This window comes from Protopterus annectens, chromosome 11.part0 (assembly GCF_019279795.1).
Source record: "Protopterus annectens isolate FY-2018-M chromosome 11.part0, PAN1.0, whole genome shotgun sequence".
Classification (NCBI taxonomy): domain Eukaryota; kingdom Metazoa; phylum Chordata; order Ceratodontiformes; family Protopteridae; genus Protopterus; species Protopterus annectens.
In genome coordinates, this window is record NC_056745.1 from 645,610,168 (window position 1) to 645,620,256 (window position 10,089).

A 10,089-nucleotide genomic window follows, 5' to 3' on the forward strand; every position below is an offset into this window, starting at 1 on the left:
TTGAGTTTCTCCTGGTTACATGGGATACTAATGTATGATGCACTATGTTCGCTGTACATATAAGGAACAAACTTCTGCACTGCATAGAGTTTGTCCAGTTCCCATAACAGCTACACTCTGTGAGAAGAAGTTACCTATATGAAAACAGAGCAGAGCTGTTGGATAGCTTTCATCCTTCAAGTACAGTTCTTCTGTCCAATGGTCTGATAGTGTTCTCTATCCAGTCAATGATGTTATGAGCAGCATGCTCTCACTTTGAAAATGACACATTAAGGTGCGCTTAGCATGAAACTCTATATAGTGCATAGAGCACCATAGTTAACCTCCAAAACTGGTGAAAACCTCCGAAAGACACACTGCTATTAAGTTCAAGTCTCATGCTAGAGCATTAACAGTGGGAAGCATCCACCACAGAACACAGGCAAGATCTGCAAAGAACTTATATAATTTATTAAACACTTCAATCAACTGAAAAAACAGAAAAGACTGAATAAAATGAACACATTTTAAAGCATTTTTCTACTTCTGTTCTGTGTTCTGTAGTAGTTGCTCTCCTGAGTGGCAGTGGTAAGTACTTTACAGCTGTCAAAGTTGTGAAGTACTTACTGCTTCAGCCTGTTTTCCTGCTATAGTACAACAGAGCATGTTAAGCTCCATGCCCTACAAAGAATTATGATTACATTTTTGTAATCATAATTCTACTTGTTATGTAATCTTAAAATGGATGTCAAGATTTACCTCTCAAACTTGTCTCACACACAGTGAATATTTTTTTATATCAACGTGTCCAGCACATAACAAGCTGGTTGTGAGCAGAGGCTTGATCATAATGCTCTATTTCCTAAATGTGTAAGCATTTCCCTGATTCAAGGTGCTATGCTTATCAGCAGTAAACCTTATGTCAGCATTTTCCTTGTACTGCTCATCAGTTAACCTAAATGAACTCAGTCAGTTGCTCTGCATTACTATATGCCCACTTAGACACTCCTCAAGGAGAAGTGCTGCTAGTATAAAATCCTATTGTCACCCATGAGGAAAATTACATCCTCATTGCAGCCTTTAGGACACGTGGAAAACATCTGTTTGGTAAGTGGGGGCAAACAAGCTGAAAGGACAAAGGCCTAGAATCAAGTTGTCCTGGACATTAATACAGCTGTTGGAAGAAACCACACATTAACACAGTGCAAGTACTGTGCAAATGATATGGTAGTGATGTGCTAGAAGCAAGGTGAGGCACAATCAATTACCTGTACCAGTCCCCGGGGTCCTCCAACAATTATCCCATTAACAACAGATGGGAAATACCTCCTGTCCATCTGTGGGGATATGACACAGAAAATGATGACACTGCAATACTTAGAGGTAGTGTGGACACTGTCTGTTACCAAGGTCTGCAGCAACACCAACACTCGTCTGCTCAGGAAGGTTGGATTGAAAACAGTAATACATATTCATGTAGAGAATTGAATGCTGACAAGAAATGATTACACTAACCCCACAGCAATTGCTAATAATAGGTGAACCCTCCACATCTACACAGAATGACAATGAAGACATTGGTCAAGGTAAGTGCCCCCCATAATAAGCATACAGTAGTGAATACTATTTCCTTACCAGTAATGTATTCCATTTATTTTTTACAGGATCAGAAGTGGAATTAAATAGTTCCATTAAGCTAATAAATTTTGAGGATAGCAACAGCAGACTGGCTGTTAGTGATGGTGGTGCTGCTGATGGTAGCAGAGTTATATTTATGAAGCAGCCTGCAGTCTTTAAGTTTAATGGCAGGATCTCACATGCCACAACATGCCAGTAGCTCTGCAGGAAGTGACAGTGCATCAGAAAGTTAAGTACATGCTGATATTGTACTTATGCTTGTACCCATGTACTTCTATACCAGTATCTCCAAACTCAGATGAACACTTTGGGGATGAAAGCAGACAGTTAGAGGTAACGGTGTCCACACTGACACCATTACAAAGGGGAGCCAGGTACAGGAATTTGTTACAGCTATTCAAGCAAGCATGTAAAGCATTGGCTGCCCAGCAGTAAATGTGTCGTCATTGTTAGGGCTCAGAGCACTGCCACAATGAGTCAGAAATGACCAGAATCCTCCAAGGGATGAGTGAGGATTTCTGGAGTAGGTATAATGTCATGGTCACACTGATGTGTACTATACTGGCACACCAAACATTCACGACCACCTCCATTCACACACTAGTTAGGACTTACCAGACTCAAGCAGGAGTCAGTCTTGGAAGGGGAAGAGGACAGGATACCATCTGGGCATATGGGAGCAGATCTCATGGCACTACAAGTGCTTCTCATGGAAGTACTGTAATTAATTGGAGGAGCAACAGAAACAGATTTCATGTAGGCCACATCAACATTAATCTGCATCTAGCAGAATCTCTCATTTGAGATCTTCATCACATTCCTACAGAACTGTCAGATGAGTCTCTGCAGAATCACTTGCATCAAGTAAGTCTTGACATTGGACCAACTCACTATCCATCTCTCACGTCAGCTCCTCTTCAAAATCATTTGCACCATAAGTTAGCCTATCTTTAGGAAATGTGTATGAGACATTTGACCTATTGTGATTCAAGTGAAATATTTGTATTAGCTACTATTTGACTTTAACAAATACAAGTCATTGTTTTACTTGAATGGGAAAAAAAATATGAAAAAAAAAATTAAGGGAGGGCTAGGACACCTTACAACTGTATGCATTCCATTCCTGTAATGGTGCTGTTTAAATCCTCAGGGAAGTGTGGAAAGAAATCTGTACATGACATGACATAAGATTGCAGTGATTATCCCCATTAATGCTCTCTGCAGTACCATTCCTACGGGTTCCTATCAGATAGTCGAACTTCTGCAAGTTCGAACCTCATATGGTCGAGACTATAAGTTCAAATTTGCAGAAGTTCGAGCGTTTCAATGGAAATCTCTGTAAGGGGAGGTTTCCATTTTGTTCAATGTGGTGCGATCTCGGAGTTGGTATATTTAAGTAGCGGGGGGTGTGGTTGGCGCAGTCCCCCATGTGGGGGTGCAGGGGGGCTTGCCCCCCCTGCTTACAACAGTTTATTTTGTTTTTCTTTTCTTCTTTTTTTTTTATCCACAGTCGAAATTTTTTAACTTTGAACAGGATGGTTCGAACATTCCGTGTTTGAAGTTATTAAACTTCGACTCTGTGATATAGACCCCATTCCTATAGCTGGCAGTTACTTACAACTTTGAAGTAGCAATAAACAAGCTTTCAAGGAAAAATTAATTAGAACAATTACAGATTAAAATTAGTACCTTGCCATGTAAACAAACTCTGCTACCACTCTCCTCTCACCACTGCAGAAAAGGATGATCCTTTTTGTCTCTGAAGGCACAATATATTGTATATGACAAAATAAAATAATATGATGTGCATTTCCTCAACAAACAACATATTTTATATGGAGAAAACATTGCATATATGATATATTTTCATTTAAATGGAAGGTATGAACTTGTGGTAAATGCTGAATTAATGGTTTTGAATAATTTTACCACTTGAGGACATTAAGTACATACACACATACTTAGGTACACTATCTGATTAGAATGTATTGTGCAAAGCAGTGCAAATTATAATTATTATTTATAGAATGCCTTACAACATCACTGAAGAGGACTCGGTGAGCTCTCAGGCATGACTTTTACAGACAATAATATGATTAACTGTTCTGAAATAAATAAATAAATAAATACATTATTCTAATATGAGACAGAATGTCAGGTGAACAGTGACAACAGACCATGTACCACACAGCATAGCCCACACATATATCAGTGCATGCATCAATTATACTCTGTTTTTTATAGGAAAGGCAACACTATCCTGAATATCACAGTCCATAGTTCCCAACTAGATACCTCCTCTTTACCTGTGCAGCTCTATGCCATGCACAAGCCTGCAGCATGTAGTCTCCTACTACTTCTGCAAGCTGGTTATCATTACTCGTATCTGCAGTGAACCAGGAGCTGCAGACACAGCATGGGTCACTTCACCACCAGACTAGTGTATGATCATGTTGGGCAGAATGCAATATGCAGTAAACATCCTGCACACAGTAGCTGGATCATACTGAAGGACACTCCCACACTCATCCAGGCACCAGAAATGGTTCTTCAGGAGGCCAAAGATGCTCTCGGTGACAATACAGGTCTGGAACAAGGATGTGAGGATGTGTTATAGGCATCTTCTGCAAATCCACTTGAATTTTGCAGTGGTGTCATGAGTCATGATCCAGTGGATATCCAGCTTCACCTCAAAGACAAAGAAACAGAGAAAGAGGGAGGGATAAAACAAAGGAAAAGTGGCTTGGTATTCAGCAATCATTTTAATATAAATAACCACTTAAATAAAATGGAAAAAAAAAATCCACTTGCCACCGATATGACCACTGGGCATCCTACCATGCAGGAAGAGTTAATAGAGTGAGCTAGTGTATCAGATATGGGAATTGTGTTCACTGCCAGGATGCTGAACAGAGACATTGATAATGCACCTCATGCAACACACACTACCTGAAAATTAATGGAATGGTAGCCCCTCCTATTGTGGTACCATGCCCCCTGTGGACCAGGAGGGACCTTAATTGCAACATGGTTACAATCTACTGCACTGAATACCTCAGGAAAACATGCCACCTCATAAAAGGTACACATAGTCATAGGTTGGTCCTGAGGTGACTCCGGGAAATAGATGTACTTATCCACATATGCCAAGAGTACATTCAGGAACTGCTGCAGGAACCTTGAGATAGAAGCCTGTGAGATCCCCAATGTGTCCCCAATCTGTCTCTGGAAGATCCCTATGGCAAGTATAGTGAGGCCTATATATACAAAAGTATCCACAGGGATAGGAAGTCCATGCCTTATAACAATAGCCCTATAGGTGTCAGACATGCTCGCTACTTTGTCCCTGTCCACTCTGAACCAATTAAGTATCTCCTGATTATCAAAGTTATAGACTGGAATTCATAAACATAGCCTACAGTAGAACAGGGCTGGTGCACATAACACAATCCTACATGATTCATAGAAACAAAAACTTACACAAGTGAAAAACAACATGCACAGTTGTATTCCTAGAAGTGTTAAAGAGCACAGTATGCAAATGACATTCCATAATGCAATCCAGGTTTTCAGTAGAACTCCCCCACTACCTTATATGTTTATAACTCAAGATAGCCCAGAACTTAATTAATTTTCCTGAATAATGCTTATCACTGAAAAATATGCTCCAAGCATATACCAGTTCTAGACTACTATAATCAAGTAGCAAATCTCCCCATGTCCAAAACAACCAGCTCACCTGTAGATTCTCTATACTCCCACCAAGTCACTAAAAATTGGAACTGTTTCCTGCTGCAAATAAAACAGACCAACAAGACGAATACCTTCAAGTTAGTACTAAAACAATATCTAAGCAAAGCTGGCTCTGATGTCCTTCAAGGATGCATCTGCAGTCCTAACAAATGGGTTGCCCTGTCGTCAGGCAGCCCTTCGGTCGGCCGGATTCCAAAGTCTGGGTCTGGCCTCGGCTGGTGTCGCACTTCACCCGACGTCATCTCTGCTGGTCTTCGGGTATAAAGGCATCAGCCGACGCCATTTTCCTCAGTCTTTCTTGCCACGTGGCGCCCGAAGCAGAAGCTGTTCGCAAGTGCCGGTCGGTCAGATCCAGAGATTACTACTACCGAATACAACTCAAGACTTCTAAAGCTAAGTACCCGTTGGGGACTCTTTCTTGCCTCAGCCGATGTCAGAAAAAGTAAATAACTGTTTAACTTGTGGGAAACAAATACCTCATAAAGATTTCCACTCTTACTGCTTACCTTGTTTAGGCCCAGACCATGACGTAGCAGCTTGTTTAGCCTGTGCTTCCTTCAACCGACGAACGCTTAGGCGTCGGTCGGAGTTTGCTGAACAGTTTTTCGGCTCAGACTTTGCGTACATTATGCCGTCGGATCCTCCGACTACCCAAATTGTTAAAAAACGCAAAGAAAAGGACCGACACTCGTGGTCCGCGGTTTCGGCCGAAACCACGGTAAAGCAAACCGCGAGTGTCTCGGTTTCGGCCGAAACCGAGCAAACGGTTCAATCTACAGCCGAATCCATGACTACTACCGAGGCCCCTTCTACCCTAGCTGAATCGGCCTCTGAAATTTTGCCTACAATTGTGGTTTCTCCAGAGCTATCGGACACCATCCCTTTGGATGTCTCTACCCCAGCACGTGGTGCTGCTAGGCCTCCTGCAGCCATGTCTATAAAGGCCTTTGCCAGGGCTAAAGCAGCCAAAACTGCTAAATCAGTGCCTGTTAAGCCCCCCTCTCACAGGCCCAGCTCCAGTTCACAAATGCTTACTTTGGCAGAGGATCTCATCTCTTTAATAAGAGGATCCCAATCTCACCCAGACAGGGCCTCACAACCTCCAGGAAAGAGACCCAGAGTAGAGCCCCCTGAGCCAGGCTCCTCAGATGACTCTTCTGATGACTCAGACATTACAGACCATCCAGAGGCTCCTCTTTCTACTTATGAAGATTCTGATGCTGAAGAATCTATTCCTTCTGCCTCTCCACCAGAGGAATTTTCCTTTGGGGAAACCTTACATGCCATGCGTGAGCAATTCCAATGGCAGGGACAAGATTTCTCAGATTCAAGAAAAAGGCTTAGGACCTTTTTACACTTACCGCAGCATAGGCCCTTAGCTATACCTCCAGTTCTTCCTGTTGTGGATGATGCCTTTAATGATGTTTGCACTGCTCCTGATACTTTACCTCCAGCCCCTGCTAAGCCCGACAGGTTCTACAGGGTACCGGACACTCATCACCACTTATACAAGGCTCCTTTTGCAGATCCGGAGACTATCTCCCAGGGGCCTAAGGCAGTAGCTTCGACCTCAGCTAAAAATCCTCTCCCTTCTGATAGGGAATCCAGGTCCTTAGAGAGATGGGGTAAAAAAGTATACACCTCCGCTACTCTCTCAGCTAGAGCTTTGAACTGTCAGTTTCATATGATCCAATACCAAGAGTTTATGCTTGATCAGTTAACTAAGAAACTGTCCTCTGATGATTCCTTAGATAAGAAATATGTTCTAGAAATGGTGAATAACATTCAGCAGGTTAGTAACCATTCTTTAAAATGTGGCTATGATGCACTGGAGGCTTCATTTAGATCAGCCATGACTGGCACAGTTATAAGAAGGCATGCATGGTTGAAAGAGAAGGTCTTGCCGGATCATGTTAAAACAAAGCTTTTAGATGCTCCTATGGACAAGGTCAGTCTATTTGGTTCTCCTGCCCAACAAGTAATGAAGAAAATGGAAGAGAAGGCAAAATCTGTACAAACGGTTAAAGATTTCTTACAGGTACAGCCCCCAAGGTTCAGCAGGAACTGGCCTTCCAAAAATTGGTCCTTTCCAGACTCCTCTAAATAGCAGAGAGGCAGGAATAGACGTTCCAGAGGCAGAAATCAATCCAGAGGAGGTGCCTACAGGGGACGCCAGTGGCAAGGCAATAACCAACGAGGCACGGATACAACCACTACCACTGCAACAGGACAATCACAGTGACTTGGTTCTAACACCGCCTACCAGGGAACAAATAGTAGCACCCTTAGGCGGAAAGTTAGCCTTATTTTCAAAAAACTGGCACTATATCACGAGACAACTGGATTTTGCAAACTATAGACCAAGGATACAGGTTTCATTTCCACACCTTACTAGCAACAAGAGGAATTCCAAACCTGCCACCAAATCAAAAGTCAGAAGCCCTAAAACAAATAGCTCAATTAAAAAAGATGAGAGCTGTGGAAAGGGTACCACCTACAGAACAGGGCAAGGGATTTTACTCCAGACTCTTCCTAGTACCAAGAAAAGAGAACAGTTGGAGACCTATTCTCGACCTGTCCGCTTTAAACACATTCATCATTGTTCCAAAATTCAAAATGCTGACCCTACACCAACTTCTTCCCATGCTGGGCAAGGAGTATTGGCTGGTAACAATAGATCTCAAGGAGGCATACCTGCACGTCCCCATACGACCAATTTGCAGAAGATACCTCAGATTTCTTGCAGGATCAGAGCAGTATCAATTCTCAGCATTGCCCTTTGGCTTATCTACTGCGCCCAGAGTGTTCACGAAATGCCTGGCATCAGTAATCGCTCATTGCAGGCTTCAGGGAATCCAAATTTATCCATACCTGGACGACTGCCTGATACAAGCGGACAACAAAAGCAAGCTGACACAAGACTTACAAAGAGTCATTTGCTTACTACAAGCTCTGGGATACACAGTCAATTTAAAAAAGTCAAAACTGATACCATCCCAGACAATAACATTCTTGGGTGCAGAATTGGACACAGTAAAACAGATGGCATTCCTAACTGCAGAAAAACAAGAACAACTTCCTCTGTACTTCTTGACACTAGCAAAGCAGAACAAACTAACAGCAAGGAAAGAACTGCAGGCCTTGGGTTTCATGGCATCCTGCATAATCTTGGTCCCCCATGCCAGACTGCATATGAGAAAGCTACAGTGGTACCTAAAGAATTTATGGTCTCAACACAAGCACAGCTTAGAAACCGAAATACCACTAATTCCATGCCTGAAACAAGAGTTCCTATGGTGAGCTCAGACATGCCAGGCAAACCCAGGATTGTCCTTCCACAACATTCAAGCAAGCCAAACCATCACAACGGATGCCTCAGACCTCGGTTGGGGGGCACACATGCTGGACAAGTGCATTCAAGGCCTATGGACTTCAGATCAGCTACACCTGCACATAAATCAAAAAGAGATGCTGGCAGTAAAACTGGCAATCCAGAAATTCAGACCATTCCTCAAAGAGGGCCAAGTGATGATAAGGACAGACAACACCACAGTCATGTGGTACATCAACAAACAGGGAGGCACTCATTCATACCCCTATGCGAATGACTCTGGACCTGTGGAATATGGCTCTGAGCTACAACATTCAATTACAGGCAATATTTGTACCGGAAAAGAAAACATCCTAGCAGACATGTTAAGCAGAACTACCTCGGATGCTCACGAATGGATGCTACACCCGGACATCTTCAAGGCCATCACAAAGAAATGGGGAATGCCACAAATAGACCTATTTGCATCCCCACTCAACCACCAGCTCAAGAAATTCTGCACAAGGACATACCACCCTCTTGCTTGGAAGGTGGACTCTCTATCCTTCAATTGGAAAGGCCTGACAGCATATGCATTTCCACCCCTTCCTTTGATGCACAAGGTACTACTGAAAATCAAAGAGGAACGGCCAAGGATAATTCTGATAGCTCCAAATTGGCCAAGACAACATTGGTATCCATTACTGAGGAGCATGTCTCGGGGGGAAACGTGGACTCTACCCTGATTCCTTTGATGTTGACTCAGTGCAACTACAACATCTTGCATCCAAACCTGAAAACTCTGCAACTCACTGCCTGGAACATTACATAAGAACATCTAACCCAGATTTATCCCAAAGGGTTAAAGACATTATCCTTGAGGCCCGCAGACCTTCTACTAGAAGGAACTATGCAGGGAAATGGAAAAGGTTTGTCATTTGGAGTCGGAAAGAGGGAAAGATGTGTCAAAAGTAGATATTGCCAACATCCTGGAATATTTGGCAGAGCTCCTACATACTGGCCTGTCCTATTCCTCCATCAAGATACATGCATCAGCTATTTCTGCAGAATACAGCCTCGATCCTCCTGTCTTTTCGCATCCTCTACTCAGGCAGTTCCTCAGAGGAATTAAGAATGTAAAACCTCCTAGGAAACCACCATTACCAGCATGGGACTTGAATTTTGTGCTAGAAAAATTGACACTTCCTCCATTCGAACCAGCAGCAACAGCAGATCTTCAACACCTATCCTGGAAAACTGCTTTCCTACTGGCAATTACTTCAGCAAGAAGGGTTTCGGAACTACAGGCTTTAATGGCAGTACAACCCTTCCTAATCTTCCATCAAGATAGAGTGTCCATGAGAACTAATCCTACATTTATGCCTCAGGTGGTATCCAGACTGTCTCTA